Source organism: Takifugu flavidus, chromosome 9 (genome assembly GCF_003711565.1).
Source record: "Takifugu flavidus isolate HTHZ2018 chromosome 9, ASM371156v2, whole genome shotgun sequence".
NCBI lineage: Eukaryota > Metazoa > Chordata > Actinopteri > Tetraodontiformes > Tetraodontidae > Takifugu > Takifugu flavidus.
In genome coordinates this window covers 1574278-1597548 of record NC_079528.1, presented here as the reverse complement: position 1 = coordinate 1597548, position 23271 = coordinate 1574278, and the positions used below count along the sequence as shown (strand labels likewise).

The 23271-nt window shown below is 43.3% G+C and overlaps 1 protein-coding gene and 1 long non-coding RNA gene across 2 annotated transcripts in view; one reads left to right on the top strand and one right to left on the bottom strand.

The window, feature by feature from the left end:
• The first annotated feature begins 113 nt into the window (after positions 1-113).
• On the top strand, positions 114-4820 carry LOC130531117 (uncharacterized). The gene is made up of 2 exons (XR_008952018.1): positions 114-243; positions 3479-4820. It is a non-coding gene; the product is annotated as an uncharacterized LOC130531117 (long non-coding RNA).
• The window catches only part of si:dkey-27i16.2 (regulator of cell cycle RGCC-like), a 185406-nt gene continuing 165179 nt past the window's right edge, over positions 3045-23271 (bottom strand). The window contains exon 6 of the transcript XR_008952017.1: positions 3045-3063. The gene's annotated coding sequence lies outside the window, so the exon portion shown is untranslated. The remainder of the gene's footprint in view (positions 3064-23271) is intronic.

Genomic DNA, 23271 nt, shown 5'->3' with positions numbered 1-23271 from the left:
CCGCAGTCTCAGATGGACGACGAGCCCGGCTGCGTCCGGCTGCTGCATCTGCCCAGGAGCCGATGGAGACGCTGCTGCGCCACACGGAGAGCCCGGACTCAACTGCGACCGTTCCCACCGTCCTCTGCCTGCGTTACAGCCTTTATTCTGTCGGGAAAGTCTCCGGCATGTTCCGCGCTGTTATCCAGCGCCCCTTGCAAACATATCCTACCGATGCACGGATGAGTTACAGGCTCAAAAGAGGTAATAATCGATAATAGAGCAATAATTATTATGGCACACACGCGCTCCACGCACACCGAGGACGAGGGAAGCGGCTGATGGAGCTGTCTGTGGTGCTGAACCCGCTCACTCGACCACTGACAGGAAGAAAAGTTGTTTCTTTTAATCACCTGATTGAAACTCACCTCTAGTTTTTATTTACTCGAAGTTTTAGTGTCTCTAATGGAACATCTTTCATTCCCGCAATTCTGCCGGAGAGAGGGGAGAATAATCTAGGGGTTATTGACCATTTATCACCTTGGATCTTTGAAACCATAGTTATTTTTTACATTGAAATGTCTGATACTTCGCAGAGCTATCAAGCAGGTGGATAGGACTCGTTTTAAAATCAGGATCACGTGTGGTGCTAATTTTAAATAAAAGAAGCGATGACAGCAGGTCGTAACCAAGGAATATAAATCATACAACATGTAATATTCATATGTATGCACGTGGCCTCTTTTTACTCTCCTGCATGAAGAGATGGGGATTTCTTCTGATTGGCCGGCCATATATAAACATGGGTCTGAATAAATGTATGAATAAGGCTCTGCAACAGTGATGCAGCTGATTAAGAATTAATGGCCGACGCTGCAGTAGTAGATGAATACAGGGATTCAGTATGTGTGTTACCAGGACAGGAAAAGAGAATGAGTCACACACATTTCCCAGCTGTGACTGAGGATCATGTGCTTGATGATGGGCTTTTAATTGTCCTTGTCACTCAAGCGATGCTGTGCTGTGACCCGCTCATCAGGAGGGCCAGATTTCTTTCTGCACAGGGCCAGAAGTGCCTCTCAGTTCCAACCATTTGGAGACGCGGTGCTGATGTCATCCTCTCTGGGGGATGACATCACCTTGACATCACACGACGCCTGAGCCGCACCGTGTCACAGCGGTGACCTCCAGGGCCGGAGTCATGGTTAAGTTGAGACAGTGACCTGCGTGCCTGCATGATTTTAAACAAAAAACACGGCTAAGAGGGGGGTCCTCTGCAGCTCAGCTCTGGCTTTAAAGTCATTGATAAATAGATTGCAATGATAGTGGTCTTAAGAGGATAATTACGATGCTTTGGTCATGCTGGATTACCCTCCAGGAAACTGCAGGAATTATATTATTATTATTATTACTTTTACAAGAATGAAAACCTCACAGTCCAAGAAAAGAGATCTTCAGAGCTGAAAACACACGCAGGAGTGTTACTCCCACAGACAAAGTGAAAAGAGGGAGAAATAAATGAATACGATGTTGCCTTTTATCTGGTGATTGCTGTGATTCACAGGCTGCTGCCTGGAGCAGCAGAGGCCCTCACCACTGAGCATTATTCATTTTCTCCATGGCATCTCCTCTGAGATCTTCATCAATCTTCCCCTCTTAGAGGATATGAAAGCAAATGTGTTGGAACCAATAACATGAAAAAAACCTGCAGCTCATTTTTTTCTGCTTTCTCTGGAAATCTACAGGGACAATTTGTTTGATTCACTCCTGAGCTCATAGTGCTAAATACTACATATTCAGTTAATGAAGATGTAGATATGGTCTTAAAAACAGATAAATTACCTAGTGTGCCCCCTTAAATAAGCGCCGGGATCAGAAGCCTTCCCGAAATATAATTGAAAAACCTTTTTTATTTCATTGGCCACCTTTTTAAAAAGATTAACCCTAAAGGTGCCAATTTGGCACACTAGATGATCTATGGAGGAAAAACACATCCATTGTCTACTATAAATAAGTTTTCATTCAATTTTAATGAAATAAAATTTTAATTTTAATTTTAATGAGGGTCTCAGACGCTCTTTTCTACTTATAAAGACAAACACCAATAATAATGTAAGTTTTTGTTGCACTCTTCTCTTTTTTTTCTTGTGTCTTTATGTCGTGGTTATCAACTGACTCTTTTGGCATACACTCTGTTACTGCTTCATTTACTACTACTGCTAGTACCACCATGTTTGGTGGATGGTGCAAATCCCTGTTCACCTCAGCTCCCTCCATCTTTAACCCATAATTCCAGTGTCTCTGTTAAAGCTGTAGAAAAGACTCCCCGTATCAGTCACAGCTGCGGTGGTCGCTCCAGCTGTACGGAGTGCAACATGTTCCTGGTGGAACTCCTGGGCATCAGAACAGACAGACAGAACAGCCGGCGACTCACTGAGCATGCGGGAAGAGCAAAATCCCCGAGAGAACAGAAGCTGTGATGGGGGCTGAAAATTTGACCTCCAGACCCCAGGTATCAGAAACCAGGTCCTCTGACTGTAATGAAGAACTTCAGTATTCTGCTTTGTGGTAATTGTTTTGCATCAAGGCCAAAGTGCTGCGTTTAGAAAATCCTATTGTTCATATTTTTAATTCTACTACTAAGAGATTGAATCACATTTACTCGGTCTGGGTTGTAGGAGTTACAAAGAACATTATGCAAACTGTGTTGGCTCAAAAAAGTGCTTGAAAATGAGATCAAACAAAACACGCCTCATCGAGCGACATGCGTCATCTGCGATGCTAATTGATGAGTCCGTCCTGCTCATGTTGTGGGGAGAGGAGGACAAAGCGGGTTCAGCGCCACACATCTGCTCGGCTCGCTCCTCCCGTAGCCGGATCACAAGCAGCAGCTCGAGAACCAGGTGTTGTGATTAATTCTTACGTTTAGAGCAGATTACCGTGGAGCTTTAGTTTAATGGGTTGTGATGCAGCGGGGCTGTAAGTTTCAAATATACAATCATGATTTTAATTTAGCCAGATTCTTTTTCAACAAGAACACAAACACACACACACACACACACACACACACACACACACACACACACACACACACACACATATACAGAGGGAGTGCAGTAGGTGTCAAAGACGCGGTGGAGATCCAGAAAAAATCCCCTATTGCTTGAATTGTCCCAGAATGCTGTTTAATTTGCTGTGCTAACCTTTCTATGCCCACTGGTCCCGCTGCAGCATGTGGCGTCTGCAGCCTCGCACCAATTCACCATTGAGGAAGAGAATTCAGCAGTCCCAGAAATGGGCTTCTCTAGTGGAAGATAATGAGAGGGAGTGAATTAGTATTGTGGGAATGATGCAGTTAAACAACCATTATGCAGCCCGAACCCAGTGTTTGAAGAGCCGTTCTAAGAGCCCATCAGTCTTGGCCAGATGTCGGCGGTTGATAAGAGACCCTACTTTCGAGGACATCCTCTTTATTCTGTCTCTGCCTCTTTCCACGAAGAGTCCCTGGGAAGGAACCGGCCCACGGAAATAGAGCTGCCATTGTGGTGAGGAGCCCACGGATGGAAAGACATTTGTCTGACAAAGCGTGAAGGAATCTCCTGTGGCATGAAACCATATCGAGCAAAGGGAACGCTCGAGACGTCGAAGGAATGAGTGATGTGACGCGGTTGAAGTTCCTGTCAGATTAGCCCCATTTCTACTCCTTGTATGCTGCAGAATCAGGAGGATGTCACGAGCTCTTGACTGCCCACAAACACTCCGGCTGCAGTCGGCTCAGTGCGGCATGACGACCACGCGGCGTTCGAGCCTCTTGGAACTCCACAACAAACCTACATGTTCACACGGACATGAAATCCCCCCGTGTGCACCGTCGGTAGGTGGCACGTGTCACCTTGCAAAACTGCCTCTTTAATAATGGAGGAGCGTCAGCGTGGACTCGCAACAACCATCAGACCACTGAGGAAACCCCACTTCCATCCCACACCGTGGCGACCACGGAGAAGATCTGACATTAGAAGTAATTTCCTCCAGCTGGTGCTGAATCCTGTCGCTGTGGTATCTGCTATCTGTCAGCCGATACAGATGCCTTTAATACTGCACCGCTGCCCTTTAAGAGCAAAAGAAGCTGCATTTGAAGACACTGTGAGTCAGGTTACGCTCAAAAGGTGCGATTCCAGTGACTGTAACTGGGGATTAGGTTTGAGTCACTTGCAAACGCGTCACGAGGTGAAAATCATACATTTGTTTCATCTTGATGTGCAGCTGCATGAGAAGATACGGCTCATTAATAGCTCAAACATTGGAAGTAAACATCTGAGTTTAAATGTGTTTACTTCATGACTAGATTTGATGATGATGATGATGTTGCTCTCCGTCCTGGCTGCCTGTAAACTGAAAGGAAAGGCTGCTGTACCAGTGAGGCGGTTCTGTCAGTTTGAAGCATCATCCATGATACATGTTTTCAGGAGAATTCAGACTTAATTCTAACCACAAGCATATTTATTTGGAAGAATCCCGAGTTTTATCGACAGGCCACCATTTACTTCAGATGCAGCTGCGGTCCTGCAAATAAATCTTGTGGCTTTCATCCCATCTTGGTCAACGCACGGGAGAATGATGCAATTTTATTGTTGGATTAGAGTTCCCTTTGAAATGTGTGCTGTGTAAAATATGCCTTATTGGCAGTCTGATCAGACGATTTGTCCACATTTGTTTGCAGCTCTCGAGTTTATTGGATCGACAGAATCTAAAGCAATGCTTTGTACTTCCAACAGCTGGATTCAAAAGCATCCTGGAGTCTGTAACTGAAGTGCTGGTTATTAAAAACCTGTTTGATGCTGTTCATGTCTGGCCACTTTCCATCCTCGGCTACATATACAGTGCGCTGTGATTAGCTATGACTTCAAGATGTTAAATCCCACATGTGTATTTCTGGCTGGGTTTCAGATTCTGTAATACTGTGACCACACACACACACACACAGAAGACGGTGTTGCATGACAAAAGTTGAAAGGCACAGACGCGTTGGGGTGCAGAAAACTGAAAAAACCAGCCCCTCACCACCATTACCAGCAGCAGCAGCGGCAGCAGCAGCCAGTTGTTTCCCCCTTCCCCCATGGCCTCTGTTGCCATATTGCAGTAAGAGGAGATGGGTGTTGCTCGCCGCCTGCATGCCTAATTGAGAGGAAAACAAACTGTTTGCTACAGATAATGGGGAAAGGTGAGAGAAAACACCATTAACACTCAGTGATCCTTTTAAATAATTACCACTGTCTACCTTGTCACATGTCTTGCCGCTGATCCTGTGATTGGTTTCCCTTCTGCTAAAGATTTTAAGGCAAACTCGCTAATGCGATAAGAAGATGATCAATCTGATGAATACGACACGTGGCAGATATTCTGTGCGTTATATAAAGCCAGCTCAGCAGCAAGCACAGGCGGAAATTTGTGCATGTATGCAAATACAAATAATGATGACCAGGGGCATATTAGAGCAGAGAGGACAATATTTGTCTTTATGCAGCCTTGTTTATGAAGATCCAACATTAGCCCACCACCTGCAAACACACAGGAGTGCGCTGAGTTCAGGAATTTCATAGGCACGATACAGGAACCCAGATGATAGATGAGGTGCGTTCAGGAACTGCAGTCTGGTGTTATCCCCCACCCCTCCAATGCAATGCTCTCCACTTCCCTACAGCCAAACATTCAGTCGCTGCGTTTATGAATATTGCATGTCATTAATGGATCAAGGACTGAGGAGGTCAGGGAAAGATGCATGTATCTTTTCTATTTTAAAGCCTGTGCATCTCTTTGTCCACGTGAGGAGTGTTCCAGCAGTGGCTGCCATGAGGGAGGCTCCTGCTGTTTGTTAGTCCCTCACAGGCTGTAATGCTTCACTTGTTCCATTGTTAGTTGCTTCTACTGTACCTGCAATTAAATTTCCAAAGCCAGAGAAGCTTAACTAATTATTCCCAGCAAATGCCGCCTCTTTCCAATGCAAATAAGCGCGCAATACGCTCTAATAGTGCAGGAAGCCATTACATGGGCTTGGTGAATCTCTGCCACTGTCAATCAATACCAAATTGGATTTGCAACATTATGTTATGTCAGCTTTTCCTGCACATTTATTTGACTGATAAAACCACAATCAAGCTAATGCAATCCCCTCTACGGAAGAGTTTAGTCCAGCAAGTTGAAATAAAGCCACTTTTTTCTTTGTTGCCCTGCTGAACAGTTCTCGCCTGCAGAATCTCACGTCTGACGCTGGCGAGCCCGCGACAAGGCTGCGGCCGGACCAACAGCCTGCACGCCCAGGCAGTGATGCGCTCTTTGTTTCAGATATGAATCACAGCGCTCAGTTATGTGAATTTTAATGGAAATGTTATCAGTTTTCAGGCACATTTGCATGTTCTCATGTAATGTGTGTCAGTGGCAGCAGTGGTGATGGAGTGTAGCGTTAGCTCGGATCGGTGCTAAATTAAATAAGGGCATCTGTAAGGCCACCAACAGTCACCGACGCCTCGCAGTGTACAGAGCGTTCGATTGTTTGTGGTGGCTCGTACATAAAGATTGTGACCTGTATTAACATAAACAGCAAATCTTAGATAGGAGCAATGTTCCTAATTTGCCCCATGTAATAATTAACCCTTAGGATGCATTACATAAAGGTGGCTCCTATGGGTGCTTGGTTGGAGTTCATTTCACAATAAACAGAACCAGGAAGGAGCATTAATGAGACACTAAATATGTAACAGCAGAAGTTTAACCCGTCTTTCCATCTCGGTGCCGCAGAAACAGCACAAAGGTTTCAGCCGCCGAGCTGCCGACACACAGGAGCATTTTTTTGCAGACGCTCGTGGAGGAGACCCAGATGCTGTTTAGAATCACGGAGTTCCCCCACCCCCACTCCCCCCGGCAGATGTTGCTTTTTCTGATAACACTTCCATATTTTGGTAGTGTTCCGAATAGTTACAACAACAACGCCTGAGTTTGTGCACATTTAGCTGGAGAAAGAGAGATAAAGAAGTAAAAGCAAATGAAATGAAACCAAGCATGCTGCCTGCTTTCATGTGTTATTTTTAAACTCCATTGCTGAGGACATTTCCATCTTCTGCATCACTTTCACGTCACATTTTCTGAACACAGTATTCCTCTTAGGGTCATTAAAGTTTCACATTATTTCTCCTTCTCCTTCCTGAGATGAAATGTGTCATCCGTGTGATCCAGGCCACTCTGGCAGAAGTCTTTACCGCTCGGATCTGTGTCGGGCGAAGCAGCAAATCTGTTTCTATTCCCAGCAATCGAACAGCTCACTCATTTAACACCAGAGCTGATGGTAACTATGGACAGCTGAAGTGGTGACCACCAAAGAACAGAAGAAGAACATGACCGATGGGATTTATCAAACCCACGGTGGAAAATTGGCCCAGTCAATGAAAATTCAGAAAATTCTTTGATTCGTAAGTGAAAGTCAACCCTGTGTGCAGATCATCCTCTTTTTACATGCTTGTATAGATTATCATCTGGAAGTGACAGAGAAAGAGAGAATTTGGGGTTTACATTTGCCGTGCTGCTAAAATCGACTTTATCCTGCCACTGTTGCTTAGGAAACAGGATGCAGATAAAACCGTCTGAACATCCAAAACCGCACAAAATCAGCCCTAGCAGGCCACACATGCACATCTGTACTAAGACGCCACTGGGTAGAAGAAGGGAGGATCTGTATTCATTTATTTACTGCTCAAAAGAGTGGTAAAATATGAAAACAATCAGGGCAATTTGAAGGAAGTAAAAGATTTGTTTGGTGTCTGAGGCTCCTCTCTGTCCCCAGGAAGTGTCAGTAAAAACAACAGAATAAGCTGGTTCAGCAGGTTTTGGGGCCACATTTTAAATAGTTTTACATAAAAAAAAAATAACACTCACAACATATTTATAACACTACGGTCATTTTTCGTAAGGATTTATGTCTCCATGCGGTGGAAACACAGCTGAGCAGCAGATAGTCCAGCTGACCACGTGTGCACACCATGCTGACATTTTCAGGCAGACCTCCTGTCTCGGCCTTTGCATAAAAGAATGCATTAGTGTGATTAGGGTCGCTTCAGTGGAGATATTGCTCCGTGCGCCATTTGCAATTTCAGATCTGACACGGCCATTTATGATATAAGACTGTCTCCTATTAGACTGGATGGATTGAAAGAATGAAACCACAGAGTGGCTTGGCCAGCGACTCCTGGGATGACCTTCAGGCTGACGTGCAAATCAGTTTGAAGAGCGCAAGGTTGGACCCAGATTACAGGCAACAAGTGATTACTGACTGTGATCACTGCGGTGGAAGCTCGTCCCTTAAATACATCTTCCTCTCATTCACCTCTCGTCATCGCTCAGCACATGATTACCAGTATCAAGAATCAGGTGGGAGAAAATGAAAATCTCTCTGTTTTCAGCAGCAACCCCACATACAACTACCCCTGCTGGTTATTATTCATGTGAGTGTAATATGCTATGAATAAAGGCATGCTAAATGTACATGCAAGCATGATGGGGATTTTGTAATTCATTAGAAGTGAGCCCGATTTATCACAGAAGCTGAGACTGACTTCATGAAGGTAAATTGTGCTGCTGGAAGTAGAACCTGGCCATCGGAACATCCATCTCATTGGTGAATTCACATTTATTTTTACCTTGTGAATAAAATCCACCATGTTTATGCGCCAAATTGGGATTCACAGTCAGACAGCAGATGGGTTTTGTCCGCCAGATCCCCGCTGCAAAAACCACATCACAGATTCAGCTGCAGCAGACGGCAGGTGATCACGGTTATGGGATGTACAATATGATTACACAGTAAACAAACCTGGTGCTTTTATTCAGTTAGGAGGTTGTGCATATAAAAAAGCTAAAGAATTAAAAAGGGCCGGTCAGACCTGTGCTCTTCCAACACAGCTGTGATTATAGCTCATTATTTCTGTCTCGTGACTACTTCCTGCTCGGGTTCTGTCATCCACGTTGCCTCCTCTGGTTCCAGCGCGGAGGCCCTCTCACACCAGAGGAGGTCTAAACCTATTCAATAGGATCTAATAGTGGTAGATGTCTTATACTTACTCAAAACAAGGAAATAAAAGGCGATCGCAACAGCTTCAGCAGAGTTGAATTGCTGAGCATTATTACTATGCTACTGAGGGATTAAGGATGCTCCTAGTGAGACACAAACGCTCACCCCTGCACAGCTTGGCCATTTTGGCTCCCGGGCTTGCGGGGACAAAGACCTGCAGCCCTGGAAGCTCCACTTTTCTCTCACATCCATGGATAAAGGTTAGCGCTGCTTGCATGCTTAATGAATGAGATAATTAAAACCCATACCCATCACTGGTGGGCTGGCTCGCCTTATTTCACTTCTCCCACTTTTGATGTGAAGGCAGCAGAAAAAGAGAAAAACAGCCCTGGAGGAAGGTGGATCTCAGGGGAGCTCAGTGGGTGCTGAGTTCTTCTGAATGCGAGAGCGCGAGCGCTCCCTCCTTGTGCAAATCTTTGAGTTGTTGATCGTGACGCCTTTTGCATAATGATCTGGGTTTATTTCTCCAGATTCTGACAGCCCAACTAACTATTACGGGCGCGAGTGTGTGTTTTCCCCTGCACTCTTTATGCCATCGCTTTTGGCCCAACATATTGTGTCCTCTGCCGTTAGTGACTTTCAGGGATAAACTGGACTCACAGCTGCGTTTTTTTACAGGGTCACATTCAGTGTCAGCTTTATTTAGAGGGTTCTGTGTTGCAGAGCAGATGAGGAAAAACCAGCTTCAGCATAATGTTTATTACGTAACATACACAGCATCTATTTCGCTGGCTAAATCGGAGCCTTGCATGAGGCTTGTTTTCACTTGCTTGACTGTATGATGTGAGTTTTAGCATCTATCACAAGAAAATATGCCAAATTATTCAATCTTACAGGCAACAGGAACAGGTTGAATGCCCTCATGCGCATGCATTTGCAGTATAAAGTGGCGTAATGCTGAAATAATGTGTTCATATTTACTGCTGAATGGCCTCTGTTATTACCTGGTTGTTAGTGCCACAAAGCTAGTAAATAATAGACTTTGTTGCCTCTTGTTGCTGCAGATTGTTTTGTAAGAAAAATGAACCTGCATTCCAATAAAGACTTTACTCTCAGGTGATAACTTTTTGGACATCTGCAGTAATTGGCTGTGGGATTTTTCCGGAGCTCCATGGAAAAGCCAACAGACTTTAAAACCTGTTTTGTTTTGTTTTGTTTTGTTTTGATTATTATTTCTTACATGGATTCTATCTGCAACTTCTTTGTTAAAACCAGATGACACAACTGAAATCTGTGTGATTAAATATGTGACTAGGTGCATTAATTCTCCACCCTCAGTCTTAATAAAGTCTAAAATAAAAATAAAAACTCTAAACTATATTATGAGATGCACATGCGTGTAATCCACAAACTAATGAAATCTGTTTACTCATTTAACCTCAGTAGTTAGTTAATTTTTAACAGGTGCCAACTCATTATCTGCTCCTCTAATCTAATCAGCCCTGAAAGCCAATCACATAATAAACAGGCTCATTTAAGTTTGTGCTCTCAATATGAAAGCAGAGTGAGGCGGAAGCAAATCAATATCCGAGCTTTTACGTGCCAATCGGTGCAATCACAGCCAACACCTCCCCCGTGAGTTCCCGTGGTCCACACGGGGTCCAACGGGGCCTCGCTGTCTGTACGGCAGCGCAGTTTATTGATGCCTCTGTAGGTTTTATTCATGGATATAGATCTGTCCTGTGCAACAGTCTTCAGTGGTTCTGTTCTCTTTGGCTGTGAACAGCAGAGTAAACAAGGCCAAATCCACCTGAATCCAACACAACACTCTCAAATTTACGGAACGTAGAATTAGCAGGAGAATCCCAAAATATTTGTAAACTGCATAGTGAAATAACCTCGTTATCTGTCTCACAGTAGATACACACCCAAGAGGGAGAATATCAACCCCCCCTTAGGGAAATCAAGGCATCTAAAAGGGCCCCCGGGTACCAGGCTGCAGGAAGTCCTGCGTCCTGCAACACTTTAAATTGAAATTAAACACCTCATGATTCCCACCCTGGGGGGGTAATAACACAGAGAGCTGTGACTGTGAGACAGAACTCCCCAGCTTTGGTTGCTAACCCTGGACTTGAACATTGTATCAATATCGATGAGGAAGCCTCCCCCGGTGGAGTTCCTATCCTCCACACTGACTGTGTCCCTTTTCTAATAAATCCGTTTGATTTGTGAACAAGTTTGACTGAGTCTCTTTTGTTGTTTCTATCATTTCTCTCTTATGCCAGTTTTTCCCTTCTACATCTGTTTTTGTCTCTAATTCTCCTTCAAGTCGGCATTTGGCATGGGGGGTGGGGGGGCTGCCATTGTTGAACTGGCCTATTGTGCCTGTTAATCTAGCGGGAACATTTGTTTCTGCAAAGGGTTCCATCAAACTTGCTGGTGGTGCAGCAGGAAGTGTGTTCAGTCGAATAAATAAATTATTAAACGGCTGTTGTTACTTTCTTGTTGCGGTTGTTGTTTTGTTCGGAGACTAAAGTTGAGCCTGCATGTGCAGAGATAAGATGAACGGCTGAAACTTTGGTGTTTTCTGAGTTTTCTGCTCCACAGGAGCCGACCAAACAAACGAGAAATGCTTCGTTTTAATATATTCTGGTGCATTAATTTGACGGGTTTTTTTTTTTGTTTGTTTCATTATTGTTCTCTTTCATTAGCAATCCAAACATAATTCCAGACTCCTGAAAAGTTATAATACTAGGTTAACATGCTCCTGGTACATACTTATCTACTTCCTTACTTTATGAACTTTGAAAGTAAACCTGCCAGCCCGTCTGTCCCGGCAGCAGGTCACAATAAAAAAAACAAAACACCATATGGCAGAAAGTAGATGCTGTTGTAAAAATAACGTTGTTATACACAACTTAATTAAAGGTGTGAAAATACAGCTTTGACAGCTTTACAACCGTTCAACAGAGGGCCATTAAAGATGTCGCTTAATGTGGGAAAGGTCCAACTATTCTAGAAGGTAAATGCGTTCATAGTTGTGACGTCAGTCAGAGTTGTGTAACCACCGCGAGCAAAAACACATTTGGAATCAAAGGTTAAAGTGATTTGTTTTCTTATAGGTTTGTTTTAGATGTTTTACAGGCAGAGCAGATTTGCCCGTCTCCAGTGACAACACGATAAAACCATCAATAACAACATCCAAATTAGGCCCCATAACTAGTGATACTTCAAACAGAGCTGTGATCATTTATTCTGTTACAGGTCATCATTAGCTTTTCAGTCTAATGCTCAACATGATGAGCAGAATCAATTCTGTGTAAATAGATACACAAATGAACTTGCTGGAGCACTGTTAGGTCAACGTAAACAACCCTGTACTGTAATACTCAGTGTAATAACAGGCCTCTGCTGCATAATGTGGACGTTGGTTTTATAATGTGTCGATAGGTTAAACTGTTGTTGATCGTGTCTATTGTCACAAAGACTGCGCTTTCATAATAAGTCACCTGCACACATGAGCTAAAGCACAGGTTCTATATTTAAATCCATCTTTGCTTTCATCATAGGGGTGTCACATTCTTACCATGTATTTTTATACCCATATAGTTATACTTACGTGTCATTTCCCTAGACGCGTTCCTGTTTCACTCCAGATGAACAAAACATGTCTTAATTACTCAGAATTTATGTGCGTGTGTGTGTGTGTGTGTGTGTGTGCTTGTGTGTGTGTGTTTTGATAATGCTTTGCACAATGAGGCAGATTTGTCAGCAGCAAGTAAAGCCGTCACCTGCCATCAGGTTAGCATATTTGTGTTCCACTAATCGGACTCTTTAAAACACCCTGGAAGCTGAAATTAGAGATGAGATTGGTGGAACGGTGATTAGGCGAGAGTGGGGCCATTTCTCATCCTGCCAACCCTCCTTGTAGCACCGGTGTGACTAACAGCAGGCCCGAATGTCTTTTTTCAGTAAATGGGAGTTTAATATGTTGCACCATGGAGATGGGGCGCGGCTTTTGCGTCCCCTGCTGTTCCTTTCATCAGCGCCTCGGCTTCACGGAAGGCTCCGCGCGAAGCCGCTCGGTGTCAGGAGTCTGAGCGGGCACAAACTTCACTCTTCAGGAAGGGTCTCCTGGCTCCATCACCGCTGTAAACACAACAACAAAGGAACTGCACTGCACATCATATTTGCGGCGCATCTATAAAGCATCCAAACTGACAGCGAATTCTAATTTTAGAATTTTAAGATTTATTTCCTTTCTCATGTACTCCTGCATCTGGTGACACAGTTTTACGAAGATCATTAACATCTGACTACATAAAAAAAAAAAACCTTGGCTAGGTGAGATTCTTTAAATTCACTCAAAACCTTGTTTTAATGTTCATTTTTATTGGTTTGTCAATTTAGATTTAAAAGTAGATGAAGTATTTTAATGAGCTGAAGCTTTTTTTTCCCTTTATGAAAGCACAACTGAGACACAGTATAATGAATCCAGGTTTAATTAAGTTCAAACAGACTCAAAGTTGGGAACATCTGCCCTTTTTAGAGTCAGTACAACATGTACTTCAGCATGCAGAATGTCACAGTTTCATTTTCAACACTGTTGTCATGACAACAGGTTCATCAGCTTGCTTAATGATCACAAACAATGAGTTCACATCAACCAACACGCTATTAATTAATCAAAACAAAAATGGGAGGAACAATTTGCATTGCATTCTACTAGTAAAGTGAGGACATTTTGGCTGGTCCTCACTACTTCAAAGGAGTGTTTGAGGGTCAAGATTGGGTTTTAATCTTGAGGTTAGAGTTGGGTTTATGCAAATTCTGCAGATCTGCTGCAAATGCATGAAGACAAAAACAGAGAAAAGGACAGAGAGCAGTGTGTACGGCAATAATCCTAAACTACAAGGAAGTTTAACATCGACACATTAGCAGTCGGCATGAGTGTTTACATTTATTTTGCTTTACATGATTCATTTAGAATAAATTAGTCTTTGATTTACTCAAATTCTTGTTTTTTTTGCTGAGATGTGAGTAAAGAGACGGCTGATTACAGGCTGTTTGGGGGCTGATTACAGGCGTAAAACATGTTTGAGATCAAAACTACACAACGGTTTATAGGAACAACGTGACAGCTTTGCAAGAACAAACGTCACAATAACCTGTGTATTATGTAAGTGTGAGGAGGCTGCAGCTCACAGCCACTTCCTGCTTTAGCTCTGGAAGAGATTGATTATTTTCCAATGCAAACATTATTCTCTCCATAGCATGAACACAGGGCCTGGCATTGAAAACATAGTGTGTTTGATGACACTTTGACATAGTGTGTTTTTAATATGGGAAATAAAAAAATTCTGTTCCCTCTCAAAGGACGAATGTGTGTTGATCGTCATTATCGAAATTGACCAAACATTTTTGACCCACGACTGTGATAAAATGAAACTTTAAAGGAACGGCGGCGTCATTATCAGCGAGTTCAACAAAGCCTCTTAGTTCAGATTAAATTCAACACATATCAGATGAGGCCGCGATGCTTTCTTTGAAGTGGATGATGAAACGATTTTTAAAGCGTTTTCTTTGATGGATTATATTATGATAATTACAGATGTCAGCGTTGATCATGAATACGCACACATTTTAATTGTAACGCTCAGTCCAGAGGGCATATACACTGTCGATGTGTCTCGTCTCATTAGAGTCTATATGTTTTTGATCTGCAGTCCTATGAACTGAGTGTCATTTGTGGAGAATAGGAGGAACCAAGCGAGACCCGATTGTCATTCCATTTATTGGCTGCTTTCTTCTATGAAGTCCTGATGCGTTTCCGCTGCTCCTGATGGGACTGGTCGCCGGTTTGTGTCGGGAGCTTAAAAGACAAATCCGGTGTGTTTTGATGATATTCTTCCGGCCGTGTGGGGTTGTTAACATTGGTCCGAAAGCCGCCGCTTTCTCAGCCCTCGCCGAGGTTTGTGTCAGCCGTTGATTAGCAGCATATTTGGGATATTTTTGCATACTCTTGGAATATCGCTACCAAAACCAATCCCATAAAAAGTTATGTCCCGCAGAGGGCCATTTATTTAGCCAAGGCCGCAGTAGTTTAGCGAGATGGCTTTCATTTCACGGTTCATACTCTCAACGTGATTAATAAATAAAGTGCTGCTGAAGAGAGGAAAAACCGTCATTCACTCCCGTCCTCAGCATGGCAGGACGGGACCTCCTCAGGCTTCAGCAGTTGTCAGTTATCCGTGCACAGAAAAAAATCTGCATATTCAAATCTGGTTGACAAATCCACATCAGCTGTGTATGTTTAGCACTACCAGAAACACTAAAGATGTGACTTTGGTTGCAAACCCGTGCTGCTCCCAGTGTCACCCCAGGCTACATTTATGGTCACTGCCTTTGTTTATTCAAACCCAGTTTTAAATGAATCGGCTAGTATAACATTTATAATGGAAATGATGTTAAAATGCGTACTGAAACTTAAGAATATAAATAAAAATTTTGATATTAAAGAACAAATCAAAGATGAGTAGAACTATTCACTATAATTATTCAATGTGGCGACTGTACATAAAGGCGGCTGCATATGTTCCTCAAGCTAATAGCTGCAAACATTCTGAATGAGTTTAACTTCTTCAGCTGCGGAATATTCCAGGATGATACTGACAGTGGGGGTTCCCACTCCTGGTTCATGCTCCCATGGCTGGATTATCTACAGACCTGCAATTCAGGGATACGGTGACTTGAAACTGGCCTCAGATGCAAATGCTGGTGTGAATGGTTGGTTGTGTCCATACAGGATGTTGACCTGCGTAAAGCTGGTGACGTGTCCAGGGTGTCCCTCACCTCTCACCCAAAACCTGAGATGGGCTCCAAAAAGTATTCAAATACTCCCTCGCATTTATCACAAGGATTCAGACTTCTTGTTTTTGAAATAGCCTTCAAACTAATCACATAACAACATTTTCTTTACTCTGAATAAATAAGTAAATAAAAATAAAAATCATGTATTCAGAGAGACGCTTCAGGCTTCTGTAAGTGTTGGTACTGCCTGAACAAATGCGAAGCTTCTATGATAATTCTGAATTTCCTACATGTTGCACCTCTGGCAAAATGGAGTGTTTATCAACAGCAACATACAGAGTTCTTCTGAAGACCCTGGATGCTCCTGACGGGAATGTATGCATGATTAATACCGTGGGGACTGAACGCTCGCCATGGAACCAGTGTCGGCCGTGACTCACACAGCCTCCGGCAGGTGGGACAATGTTCCTCTTCGTGTTTCTGAGGGTTACGCCGAAACATCGCCTCCCTTTTAATCTCCCATCTTACCAACACAGAAACCAGCACAAACAGGTTAAATGCACTGTGAGCGGCGGGAGCTGAACACAATCCATGGGTTCAGGGGCTTTGTGTAAATGTCAGCAAGCCTCCTGGCACCCCCCAGGCAGACGCACTGAAAAAGGTTCTGAAACACGGCCGGCCGCCCGGCTCTTATAATTAATTGTGCCGATTAGATTTCGTCGGGCCTTGAGAGTGCGCACACTTGCGTATGTAACACCTCAGGAGGAAACGCCTCATGATGCAGACGGAAGGTCATGCAGAGCTGAAGCTAACGTCTGAAGATCAATTGCCGACATGTTTTTGGGTTTGTTTTATGACGAACATTCTCAGGAAATTAGAAATATGACAATTTATAAAGGAAATTCCTCCTTTTTCTACACCGTCATTGGTAAATAAGCAGCTCCATGTGCCCCCAAAACCAAACAGCTGGTGGAATCCTGCGGCACAAACACCCCAGGAACAGATCACTCTCATGACTCTCATCACCGTGATGACCCCAACAATAAAGTGGATTTAACTGATAACACCCGAGCACTTCCCAGAGAGGCCCAGAGCCGATGATACCTGCTTTAGAGGTGCGGGTCCCCTGAGGGGCAGAGGATACGTTTCATACCCTAAAGCCTGTTTTTGGGGATCAGTTGTGAAGCCTGAGTGATAAAAGTCTGCGCATCCCAATAAAAAGAGTGATTCCAGCAATAATGGTATCACTGTCAGAGTCTTAACACTCCACAGCCATGAGGACCAGTTTAGTCCACTGCAGTATAGGGTAATAAACATCTTTTTCTACAGTGTGTTGTGTAAACAGATGTGAGGGTCTCTTCAGTTGTGGATTTACAGGAAAAATATGTGAACAACTGTGTTGTTGAGAACACTTTTTTCCTCTTAGTATGTTACTTAAATATTCAAATTTGTGTCTTGGGAGGAGCATTTTCTTCTCACCCTGCCTGCACTCATTGAAACACAGGTGATTTTAATCACACAAAGAACTTTGCGCTTTTCTTACTGAGTTCTGCAGACTGAAGAATCCATCTTCATCATTGATCCAGACATGTCTCATCTATCTAAACAGTTCACATGAAAGCAGGGCTGGCCAGTCTGGTATCTGGACTCAAGTGCCCCGACCCCTTCACTGATAACCTGAGTCAGACCTGCATATGCAAGATAGGCTTTGTTTCCAGATCAGTGATGTTAATGTTATTGAGCAGGCATAGGAGTCTGTGTGTGTGTGTGTGTGTGTGTGTGTGTGTGTGTGTGTGTGTGTGTGTGTGTGTGTGTGTGTGTGTGTGTGTGTGTGTGTGTGTGTGTGTGAGTGAGAGAGAGAGCTGTGGAGAAAATAGCTGAACCGCATGAATCTCTCCTGACAAAGAAACACAAAGTGAGACTTTGTGAGCCACCACAGTACAGTTGAAGATAGACCACCACATGCACACTTCAGTCTTCAGCAGATGAGCGTATTCACAGGTACTAAATGGGAAGAAGAGACTTACTGTTTTCCATGGCTACAGGGAAGTGATCAAGTTATCCAGTGCAAACGCCACAATGGTCTGTTCAAGGTTCCAACCTACTCCGCAAGAAGTGAGAAATGTCTTCTCGCCCTAGGTCGGAAGTTCCTCAAACATCCACCAGGCAGAGCTGGTTACTGAAGACTATTCATGTGATTGGTCAGAAATGTGGAGTGGGCGTGGCTAACACCGGAAAGTAGAAATATTGTCTTTCCTGCTGGGGGGACCACAATGAATCAGTATAAAGAACAACAGTCCGAGGAGGAGAGGAAGTACCAAAGATGTCATGCAAATGGGTAACAAATCCATGGAAAGAAGGTAGACCGAACCTTTCTGCAGAGTATGTAACAGCCTTCCTATTTCATATGTCGTATTTTACATCAATAACACTTTTGGGATGTCTGGAACCAGCTCTGACTTTCTTCTTGTTTGATTAATATGAGTGTATTCACATCACATGAGCTCCACATTTTCCACTATTGATTTCCATTATGTATATGGTCCAGCTTAGATTTGATAATGTTAATGACCTTAAAATCATCACCCTGAAGTCTCTTTTAATATAGTCCACATTTTCTGTTAATCATTTGACATTTCACAACACAGCGATTGTGGTAGAGGTGATTTATAGTGTTTCAGCAGCATTTTGTTCCTGTTCGGTTTGTGGTCATTATAGCCAGCATGTGAGAATGCGTGTTACAAATCGGCCTCAGTATATGCAAAAGCATTTCAGAATGCTACGGTTATTCATAATGCATTGTTTACTGCTCAGCGAAAGTAATGTATCCACAAGAAAGGTGACAAATAGCCTGCAGGAATTCACCAGATGTTCATTTATAAACAGAAATATCCTCACTTTAAATGTCCTACTCGCTTCAGCGCTCCGACACTGAATCTTTCAAGACCACCGCGAGCAGCATCTTGTATTTTGTCTGTAAGACATGCAAGGTGATTTTATCTTTGATTCATATACCGAGTGCGCTGCGTCGCAGTCCGGGAATCCCTCTCTGTCTCTTTCATCATTTTCTGCTTGCTGTTTTTAATTACACGGGTTATTTTCAGCCCAGACGACCCATGATCGAGGTGTACAGTTTGCCTCTCTTGTAAAGCAAAAGCCATAATTAGTATTCACTGAGCTGTCAAAGAATCACCCTCTGTGTCGTAGGGCACTGTATTAATCGTCCTTGGATAACAGGAGCGTGGATTACGCTGCCCCCTCCTCCTTTTTTACCCTGCTTACAGGAACGCCAAGGTCGACCATCTAGAATATTAGTCACGGTATCTGAATGTGGGGAGATGGAGGGGCGGGGGTCAAGGGGGCAGCCAGGAGGCCTGCTAGTTGTTTTTCAAAACTCATCCTCGTCCTGCTCCTTCACTTTAATTCTGGGGGTGATAAGGCTTCTTCTCCTGCAGCTGTGCCGCTTTAGAGCATCAGGTGGAGATAACAGAGCAGCAGGACGTCGGGCTCTTATCTCCTGGATGCTGACATCCACCTCATATTCGTGGCAGCACATCCAGAAGGTACCGGGCTCTCGCTGGAGGGAACCATGTCAACAAAACCAAAATGAAGGCATAAAACTGCGCACGTTTGGACAATAGACAGTAAATATTAATGAAAATACAGTAGAGTCATGAATAAACAAACTCTGTCCAGCTGCTTGAGTGGAGATTCATGTTTTGACTCATCCATTATTATATGAGCATCGACATCCCTATTTCTAGTTTCTGGAGAGTTTTAAAATAAGGTTCAGATGAAGATGGCAAATAAAGATGGATGACTCTGGAGATCTGCAGCAAGGACAAAGCATCTCATGGTCCTCCAGAGGAACTACCCTCGTATGAAAGTGCTCATTAGAGTTTTCATAACAACTTAGTCTAATAAAGATGTATTTTCCAGCACCATCAGCGTGATGTGCCAGAGCAGAGCTATATAATGTAACACAACCTAAACGGTCACAGCTGTGTTTGGCCCTCTGTAGGCTGTGTGATCACATGACCCAGACTGAAAAAGAAGCTCGAGCACATGTTTGTGCCTCTGTCTGCTGCTTCACTTTTGACACTGCATTCATGCTTATTTAGTCACCTCTAAGTTTACATACTGAGACTATTCTGTGATTTTTGTCTTTACACATATGTTCAAAAGATAAACTAAGAATATATACATGCACAAATGAATGCAATATCATCTGTGTCATATTAAAGGGGAGAAAGCAAGAGACTGAGGGGCGTTTCAAGCCACATCTCGTGTAGCATCTCTGTATCCATTATGGTGCAATTTCGTTTCAGCCAGTAACGAGACTATGTGTTTTGAAACACGCTGTTCCTTAGAATTAAATTAACTTTAACATTAAAAGGAGGTTTGTACTTCATAAGCGGCGACACTAAAAGGAAGAGATGGTCTTTATCTCTGCCTGTGCGCTCGCTCGCTTTTATTATGGAGGTAATTTGCATTTTAATTTGGAGCTTGAACCTGTGGTTAATAGAATTAAACCGGCTGACACTTTGACATGGTTTCCTCACCCCCACCAGGCAGGGCCCGTACAGAAGGGGCAACATCACTCCAGATGCAGCGAGGCGGGCGGTTGACCCCTACTGAGATAAGCTTCGAAGGTAAACACTGGCTTCTTAAATTCCAATTATTACCATCATTTTCAACATATTCCCTGCTGAACCACAGCCGTAATCTGAAGATTTTGCAGTACCGACACAACACAAAGCAACTAGAAATGTTTTGATCAGCTGACCATGTTAAATATGGCACCCGTGTGTACGTCCACACTGCACAAAACACCACTGTGTTTTTTCCTTCCTCGTTATTGCACAAAAGGGTTAAAGTTACTTTGCAGTAATAACTTGCGTCCCGCAAATTTGGAAGTTGACTTGTCAGACATCTGAATACCTTCTTCTTATTTTCCAGCCAATATTAGGTTAGGCTTTGGACGGAACAGCTTGAAAGGGGTGCCATGAAGCATGAAGGGACTGGCTGTCAACATACAGGAAAGAGAAGCAGCCAGAATGAAGTTTGGCATTTTATAATTAGAGTTGAGGGGCTGGAGCAGCAAACAATGCTCTACAGCCGGCACGCATCAGCATCTTCTACTGTAGGGACAATAGCAGCAGGGAGGTGTTGCGCAAGAGGCCTGCCTTTGATGGTACCGATGGAAGTTCTCCAACATAGATGATCGTTTGTTTTATGGCGTGATCAATTTCACTCCCCACTCCAGGACTGACTGAAACAGGCTTTATTACCTCGGTTCATAAATGTTTTAGAAGGTTTTGATGTTCTCCAAATCCTCTCCTTCTATGGATATCAATAAAGAAAATGGTGCTCAAATCGCGCCTGAGGTCAGCTGGGGATAAACTGTGATGCTGAAGTGGAGGTGGTAGGATACTGGTCAGAGGCGAGAGCTGGTTGCAAAGCTTTGCGTCTTTTATTGTCAGCATTTTTGATTTAAGGTTTTAATAAACCCACAGAAATGTGAGCAGAGGTTTTAGTTTGTGGTCTCACAACAGCACTGGTTTCGCTCGTCTCGGTGAGAGGTTCTTTTAGTTCAATTACCCCAAGTTTCCACCTCTGTGTTGAACTCTGTAGATCCTTAATTTCCTTCTGGAGCGTCTTCTCCCCTCTGACCTCATACAGACTTCTCACATTTGCTTTGCTTCTAAAATGGTTCCGTGAAGGGTCCAGTAGTGTTCACTCACATGGAAAGTATCTAAATGTTTAAAAACATTAAAAAGAAGTCTACGGTGGAGCATTTCACCTTTAATTTGGTCTAGAACAAGAATGCTTCATCTGAAAACGAGCTGGAATTTTAAATAATAAATACAGCCCATTCCAGGCCTCAGCCTCATTAGGTAGGAGTCTATCAGCACAGCACATCTTGACTTGATGATATCTGCCCACTCTTCTCTGCAGAAATGCTCCAAATCTGTCAGACTGTGGGGGCTTCTCCTGTGCACGCACACTGCACTGTGGTGGTGCAGTGTCAGACTACCCTAGATGTTCAGCCAGATTCCGGTCTGGGCCTTTCCAAATCTTCTCCCGGTGAAACCACGCTTTGTTTCATTTGGCTGCATCCTTTGGGTCCTTGCTAAAATGTGACATTTCTCATTGGAAACCAGAAGGTTTGGGGCCAAACTTGTCTGCTGTGCGGCACCTTGAGTAAAAAAGGAAAAAACTCATTTCAGCTGAAGAAAAGCAGCCCCAAAGCCTGATGCTGCCTCCTCCGTGCTTCACTGTGAGTGGTGTTCTCTGGATGATTTGTTTTGAATTGCAGCCAAGAAAGCTGAACCTTGGTTTCGTCAGATCATAACATATTTTCCCACATGCTCTCAGAAGTCTTAGTCTACATTTCTGATAAATTTAGCTCGCTTGGATGTTTTTCCTTCATAACAAAATGCTTCTAACTTGCCGCCAGATCGAATCCAAACTTCTGAAGAAGTCATCACATGTATGCAGTCAGGATTTGTCAGAAAACCTTGCAGCTCCTCAGGAACTCATAGGTGGGGGACACAATGGTGCAGCAGCACACAGGGGTAAAGCAGGTCGAGGTGTCTTTATTCAGCCCAAACTCAAAAACCAGGCAAACGAGGAACAGAGGTCAAATTTTGGACCAATGAAGGATTCTTCTGAGGGTCTTTTTCAAAAACACCCTGGAGCTGTAAGGCCGTATTTAGACAAGTGTGTCCATTTAATTCCACACAGGTGGACTCTGATGATGCAGGACCCTCTAAAAAGTTTCACTTTTTAATTTTTTTATGAATCTGCCAGATTTTCTATTATTCTTTTTGTACATCTCATGAGTGGAGAGTAATGAGGCGAAATAAAGAGTTTTACCTCTGCTAACGAGCGTATGTGAGAGCCAACATTTTTTTGTCTGTTAGCCAAATAAGTTAAAATTTTATGAATGGATTTTAATGAAATTCTCAGGAAATGTTGATAATTGTTCAAGGAACAGAAGATTAACTGTTGGTGATTCTGGAGGGACGTTAATCTTCCAAAGAGCAAAGCTTCAGTGATGTAATCATAACTTCCTTTGATCATACTATGTTATGTAGCCTTGTATTATTACTGCCTATATATGCAATATACAATATAATACAGGTGTAAGTCACAGTATGTGGGGAAATGAGTTGCTCGGTGGTTTGTGCTCTCCAACATCTTCTGATTTTCTTTATTTTGACCATCAGAAATAGTGAAATATTTCTGAATTTTTTCCACACCCACTGTATACAGCATCTGGAACGGCTGTGGAAGGTTACATTTCCAGGAGGGAATCCTGATTTATGTTACCATTTGAATTATCCTTATTCTCCATCAATGTGTGAAGCTGCTGCTCATCAGCTCCATTCAGCACTATTACTCACCAAATGTCATTTTTA